General features: G+C 39.5%; 1 protein-coding gene across 1 annotated transcript in view; it reads left to right on the top strand.

The window, feature by feature from the left end:
- Positions 1–423: 423 nt before the first annotated feature.
- LOC306856785 (forkhead box protein P4-like) overlaps positions 424–18,834 on the top strand; it is a 127,988-nt gene continuing 109,577 nt past the window's right edge. Inside the window, exon 1 of the mRNA XM_079396254.1 lies at positions 424–909. The gene's annotated coding sequence lies outside the window, so the exon portion shown is untranslated. The remainder of the gene's footprint in view (positions 910–18,834) is intronic.

The following is an 18,834-nucleotide window of genomic DNA, read 5'->3' as shown; positions in this document are numbered from 1 at the left end:
ATATCTATCTATAATATTTTAACAGGAATTATATACTTTTTAAACAATAATTAGGCAACTATTATAAAAGTAAGATGAAGAAGAACATTTAGAGCAACTAATTCTAATTTTCTAACAATTATTGGCAACAAATCAAAGTATGATTAAATGATGAAGCAGCAAGAACAAATATTTTCTGAGGAGTAGATGAGGAGCAGGCAACGGTTCCCGTGGTGAGTCTATCCTTTGATTAACATCTGTTGCTCGTCTGTAACGTCAATGGCCAAATCCGCGATGCGCGCGCAGGTGAAGAGATCAGCGCCTGCAGCGCGCGAGGTTTTGTGTTGTGCTTCCAGCAGCAGTAGCGCAGAAGATGTGTGCGCTCCCGTTCTAGACACTTTACGGTAAACCAAACTGTCCCCTAACACATCGCCAACACAAGACACTAGCGGAGTAATTCAACACTGATTTCTCTGCGAATGAGCGAGGAACAGACGAGATGCCAAAAACTCCAGCGAGAAGCATTATTGGGACTTTACGAAAACTCACCGCGTGACTAACTGAAAGAAACCGAGAAGACCTGAAGCGACGAGGAGGCGTAAAGAGCGGCGTGCTTGTTCTTCATGAACTTTGAGGAGCGCTGTGACCATGCAGCCTTTGAGCTAGTGCACGATTATTGTTTCCACTTATCAGCCTACTGAGTGACCAGTCTGAGAGAGGAAGCCAGTCAAAAAGGAAAGGAAGACTAATAAAGACAGTTGTCGTTGAAAGTAATGGTCTGAAGGCATCACTAGAACAGGATTTTTTTTCCCTTTTGCATTGCTCTGCTGAAGGTTTCTGGAATCACTGGGACATTCACGAAAGCTGGAGGACACATCCACATGGTCCAGCCGTAGAGTGAAAGTAGAGTTCTTCACAATATCCTAACAGGTTCATATCCACTTTTTACTTCTTCTTTTTCTTTCTTTCTTCTTCCTATTTGCTCCTCACTAGATTAAGCGTTTATGGTATTAAAATGTATCCCAGATTTGAATGCATGGACGCGTTAACACACACACACACACACACACACGCGCGCGCGCGCACACACACACACACTTTTATTCAGATCAATAGAAGGAAATATTAGAGTCCGTGTATTTGCTTAGATCTTTGTAAATGGGATACTAAAGCTCTCAGTGTCACAATAAAGTTGACGACATAACTTTTTATTTTTTTTTAACTTCACACTTTTAATCCAGAGATGAAAGCGTGTTATTATTCAGTACTAGAGAATAATAGCCTAACTGAATATGATTTATAGATCTGCCTATTTTTTATAAAATACATAATTAATAACGTGGAAATGTTTTAGATAAAAATGAACAACGATCGTGAAAAAGACAAGTTTAGTGAACGTGTGCAACTGAGTTTGAAAATAGGCTATCACCTGCGTTGAAATTGATAAAAAAAACAAAACAAAAGCAAAAAACTTTTTGACAGATCAGATAAAGTAATTTGGAATACATCTATGTTAGTGTGCATTTATTTATTTTATTTTATGTATTTTTTTCCCTCCCAAAAGACCATACGCTGGTTCCACAGAAATGTAGAAGTCAGATATTGCTTGGCCTTGGCAACAAAACTCTCCTTATAAACAATTTAAGTTAATAAACACCGAAGCATTCACGTAAACTAAAAAGTTAAATTAGCCTACGGTTATTTTATGCAAGTCGCCTTAATTTTTTTCTTATTATCCGTCAAGCTGATTGTTTTTAACAGGCCTTCAGCAAATACTGCTATGATTTTAGGCAAATAACCCATAACTTCTGACTGGTAAGTTTTAATTTATATAAGATTGTGTTAAGACATAATAATTTATTATAGCGGAAGTGAAGAGAAATAAAGCGAATGTACTGACGTTTATTTATAGTGTTTAGTGTCGATTGTACCGATGAGTTACTGAAAAAATTAAATAATAAAAATGTTACGAATTAAATAAAAATAAGATTAACTCTGATTAGCCTATTTATAATCGTTCATTCAATTACAGCGAGATACAGTGACATTATTAAGGTTCGTATAGATGCAAAATAAGATTTCAAACAGAGATGAAAAATATAAAATTTGCACTTCAAAAAGATCATGTTGTTATTTTTTATTATTATTATTTGAACTGGTCAGTTTTCGCCTCGCCTACGAATTAAGAGACAGATTCTCGACTAACTTAAGTGATGCAAAACTTCATGTTTTTATTTAGGCTAGTGATTCATTTTTACACCGATGCATGAACAAGATGAACTTTTTCCTTTGTTTTTAAATCGTACAGTTAACGGATTGTTATTCTTTTCGTGATCAAATCAGCGCTGTTAGTTTCATCCTCAAACACTCGCAACAGCAAAACTAACACAAAACAAACCAGCAACAATTTGAAGATGTCAGTCCGGGGCATTAAAAGTGAATCTGCAGAGGGAACTACTGCTCAGGAGTTGAACCAAGTACACTATAATTTCGCTCTCTTTCTGTACTTGGTTTTTATGAATAAATCTTTACATAAGTCACAGAAAAATGCATATTTGGATCATCACCTTCCTCATAATCTGGCAGTGTGTGTAAATCTCATGTTATTAAAAACTGATTGATGGTGCTTTGGACAATTAATTTAAAGCTAATAGAAAATAGAGTCCTTGCTTAATTTACTGTTGACATTTACTGCACAATGCAACTGTACCTATATTAAATCACATGATGAACATTTTGTTGAACAATGAGGGAGAATGCTAAATTATTTACTTTGATGTAGTAAAATGTTTCTGACATTTTCAGTGTTTTAATTATGTAATCTTAGTATTATTATTATTTTTTTACTAGCAGCATTTACACTTACATAAAAGGGCTTTGGGATTTATTTTATGAAAGTGTGCTTTCATAAAATAATAATTTGTTTTTTTATATACACATCTGTGTCAAGACAAATTTTTTTTTTTTGGAACTAAAACACTTTTTCTTTTGTCTCGAGTTGTTTTTATGATGTCCATTCTTTGATATATTGCCTCTTATGATAAACAGATTTCCTGCTAATTGAAATGTGACGTGTAAATGTAGATGAACATAAGCATAAAGTGATGAATACAATTTCCATTTCATCTGCTTGTGTGATAGATGAGTGGAGTGATTGAATGATGTTATGTGCTTAGAGTAAAAGTGATAATTCATGAAGTTGATAAAGAATACAGCATTTTGTTCAGAGGGGGCATGTAAATGGCAGTAAAGTGGGTAATTTAGTTACTTGCATGGCCGTCAAGCAGCTGCAAGCGGCAACAGCTACACCTCAGCTGATAGTTTTAGCACTCCATTTCTAACGGCGGACACCAGACTACTTTAGAGTTCTGGTTATAATTGATATATCACTTGTTCTGTGATAAGTGATTGTTTTATGCTGTTCTTCATGTTTATACAGACTACTAACCTCACTTTCGGAGGTCGTTTAAATATGTTATTTTGATGAATGTGTGGATTGCATGGCAGGCTGGTATTCAGCCCACTGTGGGTATTTTTCTGGGTAGAGAAGGTCTGGAATGTGTTTGTTTTGGACGTTGATGTTGAGACTAACCTGATGCCAGGTGTACATTTAGGCATGTTGCTTTTTGATGCATATTTTAGGAACATTTGGTGATTGAAACTTTATTTAAACAACCAGTTTTCTGCTAATGCAAATATATGTCGATGTGTGCTGTGCAAAAAGCATTTAGTGTGTGTGTGTGTGTGTGTGTGTGCGCGTGCTCTCTTTTCAAATTCAGGTGAGCCTCAGTCAAGTGATTTAGAGGTAAATTTAAGTTTTTCAATATCACGGGTGGTTTTAACACAAAGCACTCTGGTTCTCGTGAAGCACTGTCCCTTAGACCCTCACATGGCATTTCCACCATTAAACTCTTTTACCGTTCCAAAAATAATGTTAGTTTTCACACAAGTGCATTTTTAACCAAAGCATTTTGAAGAGCAATACATATCCCTCTCTAACTGATTAGGAATATTTTTTGTCAACCGTACTTTTGGCCACCTCTGCTCTCCGAAACATGTTTGTGTGAAATATGTCATGTCTACGTTCCCCCTTTCATATTTCAGCTGACATTACGTGAAAGGTCAGGCTGGAATTTTTACGCTCGTTTGCGTCTTTGAATGCACCAGCTCCGGCACTGACCAGCGGCAACCGCCACCAGCCATAGATTAAACATGTGGTTTTAATTGAAGATGATTTTTTAGGCTGAGCATTTTTTTGTGGATGTGAATAATAAATTATGTATGTTTTTAGACAGTGAGGGCTGCTTTTATTGTTAGTCGGAGAGTGGTGTCATTTTCTCCTCAAACTCTGAGCCTTGAAAGGGAGAAAAAAGGAGCTAACGGCACAAAAAATGGACACTAAAGCAATTTCAACCAACTTCTGCGTCTGTAAATTAAAACCCAAAAAGAGACCAGAGTGATGGATGTTTTCCAGATGACAATATTGATCTGATTAGTAGATATCGAAAAGATCTGGCATTAACGGTTTCAACTTTGAGAGAGACCAGACTGCAGCACGGAAGTGCCGTCTCGACGATGCTGCTAGGCGTTGGTTTTTTTATGGTGTATTTATTCCCCATGTGAATTTAAATCTCCACTTGAACTCTTAAGCACAGTTTCTCTTTACCGTGACCTCAGTGTAATTTTTTTTTTTTTTTTTTTGCAGTTTTTTGGTTTTTGCGCACAAGGTTTCCTGTGTTGGGGAGGCTTCACGCCGGGTTTCAGGAGATTGCCAGGCTGTTATGAGGTGATGACTGTCTTAAAGAATGACCCTAGCGTTTGCTTAGAGAGAGGAAGGGCCCATTTCCGATGAGCTGGGGAAATGTGGTAGAGGGAAAAGCAGGGTGTTCACTGGACGGAAATGACAGTACTTGAGTCTCACACATTGATCATTACTTCTCTATATCCATTAGCCGAGCACCTCAGGAGAGATTATTGGCAGTTCGGGGCCGCAGATGCGGGTGGAAAGTGAACTAGTGCACTGTACGGTCAGTCGCCAGTTGCAAATAGCCTTTTTTGTCTGAAATGATTCAAGTACCTGTTGGTTTGATGAAGAACATTGTGTATTGATTGTTGAAGCCTAGATGGTGTCTAAGGGAGGATGCAACCTGAACTCATAAACTTGCTCCATGTGGCCACCGAAGCAGCTTCTGCTAACTTTGCGTTCCAGCTGACAGCTGTATTTGTGTTATGGATTTTCTCTCAGTCAGCCGTCTCCCCCCTCGGGCCGCGAAGGTCTTTATAACGCCATTCGCTGTATATTTTAAAAACCCCAGCGTAACGCTGACAAGCCATCATGTCCATCAGAGAACGGCGGAGAGCAGGGGCATCAGTAAAGCTCTTTGAGAGAGATGGGAGCAAACTTTCGGCACTGTCACAAAAGACGTGACGTGATGTCAGAGTGACAGCTGCGGCTTGTTTGAATGCGTCTTAGGAAAGTTTTCCAGAGAAGCCCAGTTCTATCGCTGATAAAATTCCGCTCGTGACGGCAAACGCTAAGCTCTCAAAACAGCGATGGTGATTACTGAAACCTTCTGCCTAAACAGGAGAGGAGAAAACCTCTGATGTTTTATTCCTCTCTGCATTGTCTGGCTTTGTTGGGCGGCAATGGCGGGAGGAATTCTTGTCAGTGTTGCCGGCCGCGGTAAACCTTAGTCCGGGTTTAAAACTCTAATCCACCCCCAGCCGCTGAAGGTGCGAGTGGTTCGTTCCTGAGGGAGTTTCTGGCACTGCACTGTACGCTTGGATAAATCCCCCTCCCCACTGTGTGACCATATAAGTAATAACCATATAAATGCATCTAATTTTCATTCGCTAATCCGTAAAGTAGCAGCGGAATGGAGAAGTGTTGGTTTCTTTTATGGTATTAGTAATGGGTAACAAGGGGATGCCTACTTAAGTTATTTGCATTTGAAATGGACGAACGTGATACATCTTCTGACAGAATTATCTTTTAACCATGTGTAAAACAAAATCAGATTCGTCCTTCTGTTTTTGATTGACGCATTCTGCCCCTCTTGTGATTCCTACACAACTTTCTTACACACTTAGCATTCTCCTTCCGAAGAAATCACATTTTCAAAATGTATATCATGTTATAAATACCCGTGCATTTCTTTGTGTTGTGTAAGGGCTTGTCTTTTTTTCCTCTCCTCTGACGCTTTTGTGGTGAAGTGTCTTGTCTTGGTGGAGGGTGAAGAGTGCGAGAAGCGCAGCACAACACACTCGCGCTGCAAGGAAAACTACATTATCTAGCGCTAAACTACACAAAAAAAAACTACAAACCTAAAAAAAAAAAAAAACTAAGTATTTTTTTAAATGATTACTATTTTCACTAATTTAATTGTTTATATTCTAAACTGGTGTAGTGCATTTTGTTACTTTTTTTTTCTTTCTAAAACCAGCATTTGTTAAGATAGCTCTGAAGAAGGAGCAAATATATGTTTTCATGTTTTCATAAAAGTTTTCAAATGTGTGATGAGCGCTGCTTACCGTTGGTTAGAGTCGTGTTTTGCTCTCGGCTGTGGTCTGTGTGCATTGTTGACCAGGGGACATCTGCCACTATATTATCCCCAGCTGTTATCTGAATAATTGTATAGTAACCCCCCTTCACACACACACACACACACACAGACAGCCCCTCTCTCTCCATTCATCGGAGCGCTAAAGGGAGAAGTCAGGGAGAGTATTTTCCTACAGAGGGTCATGGAGTGAATGAGGGGTGGATGGGTTAGGGGAGCCGGTCAGACTTCATACCGGTTGAGCTTTTCTTGCTGGTAGGTTGGGGGCACGATGGGGCTCTGTACCGGTATGATGTCTGCCCTCGTGGTCACTGCCAGTCGGCTGACATCTGTAATGGGATTCTACATCCGTACCCCTGCTTCCCTGGGAAATAACCCAGCAGCTAAACCTAGGATTACCACTGCAGTCCAGGACTTTTCCACAGGAGTGGATAAGTTTTGTGTTTTGTTTTCTTTCTGTCACACACTTTTTAATGTACTCCCAGTCTTTTTTTTTCTTTGCATGGCACTGGCTTTTTAAAGCTCTGTTTTTATGAATAAACAAAGTGCTTTGGAAAATGTTATTTTTTTTTATATTATAAAATGTACTTTTCATTCACAATTATTTCATTTGAAGCAGACTAAATAATTATTGCATGTACTGTTTAAGGCTTTTTTTATATTTACTTTTACAATGTTATAGCAGCATAAAAGAACTAAATTAGAATTAAAATGTTGTTTTGTAGTTGTTTAGGAAGATGTTTTAACATTGCATGTAAATAAATGTGTGTAAGTGTGAAAAGAAAAATGCAAACCTTACAAATCAATCCTCACTTTTTTTGTAACATTATTAAAATGGCAGATTTTGTAAAAGCCGATGTGTGTCTTGCACTTTTTCAGCATAGCTTTAATATACTTTGTACTTTATAGCGGCGCTTCAATGGGTGCTGACTGACTATATAGTGATATAATTTGAACTAAATTAGCTGTAGCTAAATAAATAAGTCATGAGCGATTTTTGAGCTGTTTTCCATTGATGTCCTCTTTGCAGCTATTTATCCAGGCTTTCACACTCACGCCCACCCACACACCAAAAAGGCAAACTCCAGCCCTGGTCTGTTTTCAACTCTGATCACCGAATGTCACCAGGGCGACTTGAAGTGGTGTGACCTCTCGAACTTTTTCTTTCTTACCTCTCTCTTATTCCATATTCTTTAAATCTGTGTGTCGGAAGACATTTGTGCACAGACATCGTACCTTTTCAAATTAATTAGTCTCCTGGCATCCTTGAACTCGCGTTGAAAGGGGACTGAATGCTTTAATTAAAAAAGGAATGATGGCCGAATTCATGTTCCTACGCACACATGCTTTTTTATGGGGAGGAATTGCATTGCTGTGATATTGGGATGACATGGCATTCTATGGTAATTTTTCACTTTCAATTTGAATTACCTTTCCTGTCATGACCCATGCTCAGGTTTTATTAAAGGAATCTACATGAAAAAAGTTGCAGATATGCTTAATTTTGAAACTAGCATACCTAATCTTTACTTAATTTCTTTTCAATCAAGCGATCGTTTTTATCAGATAAAATGGTGAATGGATGAAAGGCTGAAGCCTCAGATGTAAACCTATTCCTTGCATTAAAACCTGATTAAATTTGTTTAAAGAGTTTGCATGCAGCATTTTATCACATAAAGATGTTTCTAGGCCAGGGTTTTTTGAATAGGTCGTGAGGAAGGACTTTTTCTTGTGTGATCTTTTAAGTGTTTAGTTGCCATAATTGCTGTGCGGTTCATAGAGAAAAAAAATTGAATTCATTTCCTACAGGTAGAAGAACAATTAGAGGAAAATGTTTTTGAAATCTGCAGATAAGAAAAAAACAGGTCATTATGACCACTGTCCACAGGTGAGCTGTTCTCCTCTATCACATCAACTGTCACTTTTTTTTTCGTTTTGCCTCTCCCCCAGATTTCTTTTGAAATTTTTAAAATCTATTGGTAATGGATAAAACACAAATGCAGAATTTCTTCAAGGACTAACGTAAATGTATGATTTGCTTTAAAGGTATGAGTAAAACAACCTACAATACCAGTGTGCAAAAAAAGTAACATGTAAATCTAAAAAAGTTATCACACTCTCTAAAACTTGCAGATAGATAGATTTTTTTTGTTTGTTTGTTATACATCTACATCCAGTTTTGGAGTCGAAGGGAAGAAGGAAAAGTTTACATCGGTGAGTTAGGCTGAAGTCTTTATGCTGGGCGTTTGTAAAAAGCTGGCTAGAGAGAAGTTTCCAGCACATCTCCTGGGTGCTATTAGGCTGAGACGTCTGCGAGTGCAAACCTCCACCATCCCTCCCGGTAACGCTCCGCGGTTTAGAGCAATCACTTTCCGCACACCAGCTTGCCATGGCTAATTTCAAAAACACAGCCGTGGCTTGTCCCTCACACTCCCCTGAAAAAAAAAAAAAAAAAACCTGCAGGCAACATGTTTGATAATTTGGATTTTGTTTCACTTTGGATTCTGATTTGAAAACTGGATCGAACCAGTTCATAAATGGCCCAATCAAGTACCATTTTTTTCCTGAAATGTTTTGACAACAGACTGTTACTTTTTTTGTAATATTAAAGAGGTGAAGTGTTCAGCCCATCCGGTTACGTTACTTTTCTCTCCTTCTTGTCCAAAAGGTTAATTTTATTTGAAACAGATAATGCTTCTCTGAAAAATTGACAGGTCTGAAGGCGAATATGAAAAGAAAAAAAAAAAAAAAACATGAGGTGGCTGCATTAGGAACCAAAGCGGTGCTTGATTGACTGGCTGTAAGCCGAACCCCTCAGTTGAGTAATCAGCATCCCCCAATCATTCAATAAACACCTAATCAGACTAATTGACCCACTCCCTGTAGGAAGCAAAACTGTGGTCTCACTCACACCTTGAGGGAGACGATGTGGATGAAGAGTAGTCTGGCAGCCCTCCGTTAAGGTCTCCATTAAGGTTTAGATCTTTTTGATAAACGTTCAATAGTTTTTTTTTAGTTCTCAACCAGGGTTTATTATCCACCGCTGTGGTCAGTAAGACTCATAGGTTTGCGTGTGGTCAGTCAAGCTCTGGAAACTCTGTACTTCATGTTATGGAAACCGCCCAAAATAAACGCTGAATGTGAGGAATTTGATAAATGCTCTGATTAGTTGGCCACCCTATTTTACAGATAAAGAATGAGCGTAATGCAAGAGGAGGAGGGGGAAATGAAAGAAAATATATGTGGCTATTCCAGTAAAAAATAGAATTAGTGTCTCATCACCTGTTTTATCTCGGTATATTAATGTGTCGTCCTCAGCAGCTCATCCCAAGGTTGTCTGGCGAAATCGTTTTAGCACCGTGTGTGTTGGCTGACTTTCAGAGCAACGCGCCTCTCCAGCCGAAGCCTCCTTCTCACCCGACTCTGACATGCACTGTCTTATCTTCTTGACAACTTTGTCCACAGAGACGTTCCAAAGATATTGATATTACAATGTATTTTATTGTAATGAAATATGTGTTAAGCTTTACTTTGTCAAATATGACTTATCGCCCCCCCTTAGATCCTCTGTCTGAGGAATCTGGGATGCCGTACTGTTAGAGTTGCTCTGAAAAAACTAAAAGGCTCATAAAAAAGAGCTGCTTTTTTGCTTGTCTGAAAAGCACATTTGTATCTTTGGCTTCTCCTCTTTCTTTAATTTGGCTAAAGGTTCACCTCCAGCCGAGACAGCAGTTCAGAAACACCTCAAATATATACACACACACTGCCGGATTATATGAGGAAATAATTCCATACAGCCATCCATCCTGCAAAAGTATTATTCTCTCGTTCTGTCCCCCAACACACACACACTCTCTCTTTCTTTCTTTTTCCCTTTTCCTTATATTCCTGCCTGGTAATGAGAATGTGTTAATGAGAGTGAGAGATCTTTCGGGTATAGTGTAATTTATCAGAAAGGCATAGTTTAAAATAGGGGGAAAAAGAATGAGAGAAGAGACAGCCCTTCAAAGAAATTCTATTCTTCTTATTTCTGAATGTTTGATGAGACATTGAAAAGTTTTCTAACGTCATGCGGCCCGAACAGTACAGAACAGTGCGCTGTCTAATCACGCTTCACAGAAAAATGACTTCCAACCAGATTTAATTAACTGATAAGAGGGGCTTCAAATTAATTTTTCAAGGATGTTAGATTTTGATTAAGAAACTCCTAAAAGAAATAGACGAATAATCAATTTTTTAATCAACTTGCTCAAATGGTAACTGGTTAATATGGTAATTCTGGCAATTAGGCCAGATGTTGTAGAGCAGCATTTTCAATGCATCCCTGTAAAGAAATTATAATATCTTTACATCTAATTATCACGGTTATTTAATTTTTTGTGTGGCTACCTCTCAATTTCACTATTCAATTTCTTTTCTCTTCTACACCTCTTCCATTAGGTCCGTATTCAAATGAGAAGTTGGAGATAGTATTAAAATGAGACTTTGAGAGCGCTGAATGGAGTCTTTCAGAAATCCATATTGGACGGATATTGGGTTGAAGGGTATGTGGGGGTGGGCTGCCAAAAAGGGAAGTGTTAAATTTAATCGTAGTCGTTTACATTTAAAGCAAAAACGACTCTTGAGATTTCTTAAGCCTTTCGTCGCCTCTGTAGATTACATGATTTAACGGCGTGAACGTATTCATTCTGAATGGATGCCTGCCTGTGAAGGTACAAGAAAATGACTGCGTTAAAAGTTTGAAAGTTTTTCAGTGCGGTAAAACTGATGAGATCTTCACTTTTGATTGTGAAAAGCTTACATAGCGTTATTCAGTAATTAATTTTTTTTTGAACAGGTAATTGATATGTCTACTGCTTAATCAGCTCTCCGCTTAAAGGCACTTTCTCAGATTTATACAAGCTTCATATAAATTTTAGGAAATAATAGACTTTTATCATGTCGCCGTACACTACCGTTCAAAAGTTGGGGTTGTTTAACAGTATTTGTTTAAAATAAATTCCTGCAAAATTAAAGAATCCTGTAAAAAAACATCAGTTTGCACAATACATTGATACCATTAAGAAATGTTTCATAAGCGCCAAATCTGAAGGATGATGTGACATTAAGATTAATGGCTGCTTAAAATTCAGCTTTGCCATAACAGGAATAAATTGCTTTTTTAGATAGAAAGAAATTAATTTAAATTAATATTTCACAATATTACAGTTTTTAATGTATTTTTGATTAAATAAATGCAGCCTTGGTGAACATTAGAGACTTCCTTCTAAACAGAATAAAAATAAAATCTTTTGACGGCTACATATTAATTTTTAGCGTTTGACAATTTCACTTTAGCGCAGTTGTATCATAGTGTTTTGCATTTTTTTCAAATGTCAACTATGTCAACTAAAGACGTATTTGTTTCATTCACCGAGCGTTACCCACATGATTCGAAACAAGAAAATATTGACAAAACATTCGAGTGCTGCCTTTAACGACATGAGACTGACTTCCTTTCCCTTTGAACTCGCTCGCACAAGTGGCTAAGTAGCTTCTTGAACGGGGCCCGGCTAGCAAAAACTCAATATTGAACGTACATATTCAATTAGCAAAACTCATTAGCAAAACTTGGCGTTTGTTGTTGTTTTTTTTCTCTTTCTCTCTGGCACAGAATTAATGGTTTTGATATGCTAATTAGCGAGTAATTTAATTTCAAAAGGCCTCAATTAACAGCGGCGTTGTGGACACGATGAAGTTAAGCAGCGTAATCTAATTTGCATTAGTAACGAGCAGGGAGTAATTAGGGGACTAATTAGACACTTCAGACAGCACTTGTGTTTACTTTCTTAATGAAGTGGAGGGATTTTTTTTCCGTGGGAGCCAGAGTGTGCCAAGCATCAGAGGGGTGGTGGGAGTGGGTGGGGGCGGAGATTTGGCACTAGGAGACGAGTGGCATATGGCGTACTGATCGGCTCCAATTACAAACCCCACTACCTGTCACGTTAGTGGGCTGACGACGCGTGTCGTCAGCCGTGCCCGCTCTCGAGTACCAGTATGTGATGGGATAGTCGCACGAGACATCATGGGCCAAATGGAACCTTCTGGTGGAATTTCACCGCTCTGTGCCCTGGCTCTGCATACTGTCTGATGAGGTCATAGCACAGGGACATGTCAGAGCCATTACAGATCTCCGCGCGCTTGGCCGGATTGGTTTAAAAATTTGTACCAGGGAAGAACCTTCTGCAGAAAATACCAGATGGCCCTTCGTTCATAGAAGACGGAAAGTTTTTTTTTTCTCGTCTTCAAAGAGATCCAGGCTTCGGGACAGTAGCAGATGGAGAGGTATCGGGGGCACAGACTGTTGATGCACGCTGTGACCTGGGCTGTAGTTTGTCTTGCTCTCAATAGTCTCATGTAGCCACTTTATCACATGAGTGACAGGATGGAAATGAAATGAAAAGGAGAGAACACGGCAGAGAAGGTCTCTCCATCTCCCCTCGCTCTCCATTTATCTGTCTTTCACTCACTTCCTCTCTCTCTGTTTAGCTTGCTGTCTGGTCATCTGTTTTCCCTACATCTCTTTTGGGGTATAAGCCGACTCTCTGATAAAAGGATATTTGGCCATGGGCTTGGTACACAAGCCAGTGTTATTTTCTCAGCCGTTGCGTCAATAAGAAACCCTGCTTCTCCAGGAGTATCCAGGCAGCTCGCAAACATTCCACCAGCTTTTCCAGGCTTTGTCCGGCAGGCGAGTATAAATTATAGCTTTGCTTTTGTTGAGTATTAGTTTTCTTAAATGACCACACACTGAGGACTTCTTCATTCTTGGCACCAGTTTTTTATTTTTTATAGTCTGACCAGGGTAGAAGAGTAAAGTTTTTAATTAATTAATTTATTTATTTACATTTTCACTGGCCCCACCAAAAAGAATAATCTTTTTAAAATTATTTTCAGATAATTTTCTTTTTTTGACAATTCTTTGACTTTACAAAAATATTTTTTACATTCGTTTTCTTTTTTTTTAAAGGTCTATTGACCGAAGTATTGTTTGTTAATTAGTAACTTTTGTGACTCTGCAAGAGTGAGTAGTGTGTTTGCAGGTATATATTATCCTTTTTTTTCTTTACAAAAGTTTGTCAGATAGATCATGACTTTGCAACTACAGTGTAGAATGTAGAATCAAAACCAAGTGTTTAAGGTTTCAAAGCATAAGTGGCTGTAGAAGATTAATAGTGATATTTAATGCAAAGACTGGTCAACTGACCTGAAACTCCCTCACGCTAGCCCCAGGCCAGCAGGCCATCCTTATTGTTGAGCCATGCTGACCAATGCAAGTGGCACCAAGGCCAAAAGGGAGGCCGTAGTAGATAAACAGTAGGAAGGCCTGGAGTCATCATCTGAAGTGCTCATTTATTTGAATTTGTGCTGGATCCCATTAAAATGTTGAGAAATGATGGTAAATAGTGTGGCTGTGAGTGTATTCACAGAAGTCTAATTAAGCGCTTGAGTCTGTGTACTGTTAAAATGGGGGCCACCTCAGGATGCCGGGGCCAAGCTCCATTTACGTACGAAACACTAACTGCGAGCAAAGCAGCCTGAAAATTTCAGAGTCTGCAAGCCGTCTGTGTCCTTAGTGGTGGACGGCATCAGGTTTCGGGTGGAATTGTTTTTCGGGTGGATACAGTAGAGCTGTGAAGTTGGCCCGCCCATCAGGAAGGGTGGAGCTGTAGGTGAAAAAGAGGGCAACTTTGATTGACAGCTTTAAAGTGGGTGGGATTAAAGTGTTAGTTGTGAGGGTTTACTGTGTGCATACATGCAAATTATTTTAATATTGCGACTAAATCACCCCATCCACCCCAAATGCTGCTTTTAATTGCAAAACTATATTCCATATTCACTCAACCTTTATATTGCTCCTGGAAGGGGACCAGGTTTTGATTTTTGCATTATGCTTTTGAAGTGGATTTGAAATCCGAACCCTTCCTTGTTTTAACAAGGCGACTGACTCATTGGCTGCTGGTTCAGCAATGGACCACGTAGAGTTTAGTTACTTTGTTTTTCGCCCCAACTTTCTCGCTTTACAACCATCCGCCCCGTTGTTGTGTCTAAACGTGTTGCTCTATTACTTCTGACAGGCATGAGGAGTTAATTAATGACGCCGGCGGTGCGAGATCTCCTTGGCCGGGACGGGACAGATCCCATCCGCTGTGTCGACTACACACTGAAAACAATGACAGGGCACTGTAACTACCGCTCCCATGAGCTCAAATGACTCAATATTGCCAGGATTACACACTTTCTTTTAATATCTATATGATTGGAGGCTACTTTTTTATGTTCCCTAATAATAGCTCACTTGTAATGCATGTTAGACCTTTTTTTCTCCAGGTGGGGCTCATCCCTATCAGGACTCCGAAACAGAAGGCTACTGGCAAATTACCCTCGCAGAAGGGATCAAACCGGTTGTCCCTGACACTGAGATCACAAACAATGGAGGAACGGGAGGGGAAGAGAAAGGGGGGGGGGGGGGGGGGGGCAACAGATACGCAGCTGCTTCAGCCACCCCAAATAGCATTGTATTGGAGTTAGAGCAGCAGAAAAGAGGGGAAAAAACAATAGTGAAAAGAAAGGGTTATGTTTGTCAAGTCCACAAAACCACAGCAGCTGTAGCGGCAGAAACCCTTTCTCTCAAAGCCGTCCTGTCAATCAAACGCAAACTTAAACATGCTTTAATAACAGGTCCTAGCACCAACTTGTGGTTGAATTTAGCATCCACCTTGTAAGACTTGTCCTCTCCCATGCAGAATGCCTTAGCCATCGCGCTAACCTCCGCAAAGAGAAATGAGATAGAGGGTCGGGAAGTCTGCTAGTCTTTTGCAGAAATAAAGGGCTTCGTAAATGGGGGCTGACTCGAGGTTGGCAAGAGCAATTCGATTCATGTAAATGACATCCAGGGCCGTAAAGAAAAAGAGAGAGAGGGAGGGATTTTGTGTACTGTAGTTTCTTTGAATGGCTAGCTGTGTTTAATAGAAATGCAAAAACGTACAGCTTGGTTAAAGATTTCTTCACGCATGAGAGACGTAAAGGAAAGCATGAAAGACGTGATGAATTAATGCTCTTGCTGGGATTATATGGTTTTTCTGAAATTTACCGCACTCTGTAATTTACACGCTCTCTGTACGAGCCATACACATATCACACACACTCGTTTTTATGTAATGCTCTGATTTACTCACCTTTGGGTTGCCCTTTCCCGGTGATGGGTTTACAACCACAACCAATGCCTGGAGCACAAAGAAAATGAATATTCATTAGCACCTGAGCATGAGCCTTAAGTGGCCACATTTGTATTGATTATTATGTGTAATTCATGTGCCTTTTATTTTACCCAGCCGAGTTGAGGACCACACCGGTTAAGCGAACAAGGCCCTCTGATTGAGCCGTATCGTGTGCGGTGGTGGTTTTGATATAGCGTCTGCCTCTGCCAGGTTCTGCAGGAGCGTCAGGTGAGGGGAAAAGGTGGGAATGATAGTGGCACTGCATCTCCCCTGTCTCGCTTTGCCTGAGATTTGGTGTAGATTTAGTACCGTGCATTAACCCCGGCACAGTTTATGGAGTCGCCTCACATGTCCGAGAACGTTTCATGAGAGGAATATTAATCTTGGGCGCCGTCGTACAAAGCCCTGCCAAGCCAAACTTTCTCTCTTTTTCTCTCGCTCCAGCCATCTTAAGACGGAACTGAAATTGCCTACCCGAGGTAAATAAATTACTTTCATCGATTGGTGTAGTTAGAAACTGACTTTATCACAGTTTCACTTGACAAGAGTCGGATTCTGGCCTGATAAAGCGCTTCAGTATTAGGGCTTGTAAAATCAGTGCTCTGTTTCTCGATGGCTATCGCACTATATTAAAACGAAGAAAAATGCAAAAGCGATGGCCTCCTCTATCTAAGGTGTCCAACTACACACAGTCTGAGATATGCAAATAAGCGTCTGGCTTTCACTGGCTGCTCTGTTGAATATTTTTGGGGGAAGGATTGACAGGGATGTGAATCTCGCTGTCAACCTGCGACATTATAATTTAGGTGTTATGCTTGGCATGTTAAATCTTTCAGTGACACTGTTAATCATTTATGATTGACAGCTCGACAACCTCAGGAAACTTCAAATTAGAATTTAGGAACAAAATGGTATTTGCTGTTTTTAATTCATATACCATTGCACATGCTTAGTTGGAAAGGATTCTGAACACAATTGATAGTATAAAAAAGTCACTTTTTTAGACTTTTTATTTTGCAATACACTGCACTCTTGTTATTTGGCCATATGATTTAATGAACAATATCAGATTATTTAACATACGTTTCACAGCTGAAATACATTTTTCTCATTTTCACCCCAAAATTAGCACCCAAAAAAGTGAATGCCATTTGTGTTACAAGGTCATGAGACCTTGGTGTTGGCACCATACAGAACACCCTACAGCAACCCCATAGCACTTTGAGTACCTTAGCAATGATATATCAACCGTTCAAAACTGTTTGCCCATGAAAAACCTGCCACATCAAACATGGGTATGTATTGAGGTGGCAAGTTTGGCATGGACAAACAGCACTCAAGAAAATGTAAAAATGTAATTAGGCACTCGAACTTAAATCCAAAGTGGTTAAAGGTTCACCCTAAGGCAGTTTGAGCAAGTGCATGACATAAAGCAGATGAACAGTGCAGTCCATTACACATACTGTTTAATAGAGCCACTACCGACATTACTCTACGCCAAGTGTCCGAGAAAGAGAAGGAAAAACACTGTGAAGAAAAGACATACCTATGACTAAATTAATGGTGCGCTATCTCTTTCCACACATAATTCAGTTCCTCCATTGTCCGTCTTCCCATGTAACAAACGAAATCCTTTTTTTCCCATTCTCGTATATAGCTAGGCTAAGTTTAATTTACAATTCGTAATAAACGTCTTATCAAATGGCAGGAGGTATTGCGTCAGCGCCACTAACCTCAGTCTTAAGGTTAAATTCAAAGCCGTCTCTGATGTTTGCAGTTTGCGGATCAATAAATCCAGTACACAAGCTCCCTTTTTTTCATTTTTCTCTTTTTCTTTTGTTTTTTTTCTGCCTCTTTTTCTTTACACAAGACCTGACAGGAAAACTGTGACAGAGGCCTGAGCACACTATCTATTAATTAGCTCCCCTTTGAGGAGTCTCTCTCTCCCCACACACACAAAACGACCACAGCTGTCAGCTTCATTCTCTAATGTCCAACATCTCTTTCTGTTGCTCCCCCACGACAGCAGAAATATACATTTTTGTTGGAAGAAGTCACAAGTACATTCGGTGCAGGACAAAACAAGGCCTATGTTTTTATTTACACTTATTTGGCCCCGTCCAGGCATTGATGTGCTGTCAAACAACAAATGGTGTTTCATTATAAAAAAAGATGCAGGAGATTCAGGAATTAATTAGAAAAGCAGCATCTTGAACTCCCAGGGATTTTCAGTTTGTTCATCAGTTATTTTAACAGTTAATTGCTGTGTGGGAAGGTGTTAATTGGAATTCCTTTAGATGACCTGAACTTTGCTTCCCCTTTCTTCCTTCTAAAGCAGACCTTAATATTTAATTGACTTCTGCCTATTGAGAGAGCGAAAGAAGTTTGAAATTATTTTGAGCACCGAGAGCATTTAGGATCAGCTTATGCATGCACAGAATGGCATGTAAATAATTTGTGATAGAAAATAATGATTAAAGCTTAATGTCTCTTATAGTAGGTCTGCTGTATCACCGCTGACATGATCTGATATCCTGCAGGAATACGTTCAGCTATGCGCTGAATGACTGTAAGGCGGCTTGTACATGAAACAAGGTCAGTGGAGACCTCACCAAGCATGAAGCTGGCGTATCCGTCACACAGAAGTCCCTCAAGACATTTCTGATGTGAAATGTAGCGTTCCGCTGCATGTCTTCTCCTCCTCTGTTGTGCAGACATGTGCAGCGGCCAGCTGCAGGCATTCCAGTGCAGCGGTCCCAGGATCTTTATAAGTGTTCCAACTTGTTGGCAAAGCTTTAAAATTAAAAATAAAAACTGTTCCTGGAAGACTGTCTGAAGACGCAGTAAGGAGAAAAATTAGACGTGAGATGTGTACTCGCAAGCTCGCACTGCAAGGGAAGTTGTGTGATTTGGACCGTCTCTTTTCTCTGATTGGCTTGAGGGCAGTGATTTCCCCAAAGAGTACTTAAGCACTTTTTCACGTTGTGAAGATTTAGATTTTGCTTTGCTGAAAAAAGCCATGCATTTTCTGTAAA

Source organism: Barbus barbus, assembly GCF_936440315.1.
Source record: "Barbus barbus genome assembly, chromosome: 37".
Taxonomy (NCBI): Eukaryota; Metazoa; Chordata; class Actinopteri; order Cypriniformes; family Cyprinidae; genus Barbus; species Barbus barbus.
The sequence above is the reverse complement of the archived record's forward strand: the minus strand, read 5'-3'. Positions and strand labels throughout refer to the sequence as shown.